Raw genomic sequence first — 1,344 nt, 5'->3', positions numbered from 1 at the left:
CAAGAACTCCCTTCTTCATAGGCGTCCCATTACTCACAGGATTCTTTTCAGAAGTGTACATGAACTGGTTATTAGCAACCATGTCAATGAGTTCTTGAGCTTCTGCAGGCGTTTTCTTTAGGTGAATGGATCCACCTGCAGAAGTGTCCAGTGACATCTTTGATAGCTCAGATAAACCATCATAGAATATATCCAGGATGGTCCATTCTGAAAGCATGTCAGAAGGACACTTTTTGGTCAACTGTTTGTATCTTTCCCAAGCTTCATAGAGGGATTCACCTTCTTTCTGTCTGAAGGTTTGAACATCAGCTCTAAGCTTGCTCAGCTTTTGAGGAGGAAAGTACTTGGCTAAGAAAGCCGTGACCAGCTTATCCCAAGAGTTCAGGCTGTCTTTGGGTTGAGAATCCAACCATAATCTAGCTCTGTCTCTTACAGCAAAAGGGAAAAACATGAGCCTGTAGACTTCAGGATCTACTCCATTAGTCTTAACAGTATCACATATCTGCAAGAATTCAGTTAAGAACTGAAAAGGATCTTCAGATGGAAGTCCATGAAACTTGCAGTTCTGCTGTATCAGAGAAACTAATTGAGGTTTCAGCTCAAAGTTGTTTGCTCCAATGGCAGGAATGGAGATGCTTCTTCCATGTAAATTGGAATTAGGTGCAGTAAAGTCACCAAGCATCTTCCTTACATTATTATTATTTTCGGCTGCCATTTCCTTTTCCTGTTCGAAAATTTCTGAAAGGTTATCTCTGGATTGTTGTATTTTAGCTTCTCTTAGTTTCCTTTTTTAGAGTCCTTTCAGGTTCTGGATCTGCTTCCACAAGAATGTTCTTATCCTTGCTCCTGCTCATATGACAAAGAAGAGGGCACAGAAAAATAATAATAATAATAGAGATCCTTTATACCACAGTATAGGGGTCCCTGTGTGAGTAGAAGAAGAGGGGGAGACAAAGAATGTAATGTAATGGAAGAAACACAACTGTGAGGAGGGTTGAGAGATGAGAGATGAGATGTTAGTAAATGAATGAATAAATAGAATAAGATGGGAGAGGGAGAATTTTCGAAAAATATTTTTGAAAAAGAGTTAGTGATTTTCGAAAATGGTTTTTGAAAAATGTTAGTATTTTTCGAAAATTTTTAAAATCAAAAATAAAAATAATTAGTTAATAAAAAAGAAATTTTTGAAAAAGAGGGAAGATATTTTCGAAAATTAGAGAGAGAGAGAGTTAGTTAGGTAGTTTTGAAAAAGTTAATAAACAAACAAAAGTTAGTTAGTTAGTTGAAACAAATTTTGAAAAGATAAGAAGTTAGGAAGTTGGAAAAGATATTTTGAAATTAGAT

The 1,344-nt window shown here is 36.0% G+C and overlaps 1 non-coding gene across 1 annotated transcript; it reads left to right on the top strand.

Annotated features, from left to right (window-relative positions):
* The first annotated feature begins 211 nt into the window (after positions 1–211).
* LOC112780662 (small nucleolar RNA R71) lies at positions 212–319 on the top strand. The gene has a single exon (XR_003191483.1). It is a non-coding gene; the product is annotated as a small nucleolar RNA R71 (small nucleolar RNA).
* The last annotated feature ends 1,025 nt before the right edge of the window (positions 320–1,344 follow it).

This window comes from Arachis hypogaea, chromosome 19, assembly GCF_003086295.3.
Source record: "Arachis hypogaea cultivar Tifrunner chromosome 19, arahy.Tifrunner.gnm2.J5K5, whole genome shotgun sequence".
Taxonomy (NCBI): Eukaryota; Viridiplantae; Streptophyta; class Magnoliopsida; order Fabales; family Fabaceae; genus Arachis; species Arachis hypogaea.
This window is presented reverse-complemented; position numbering and strand designations above follow the sequence as displayed.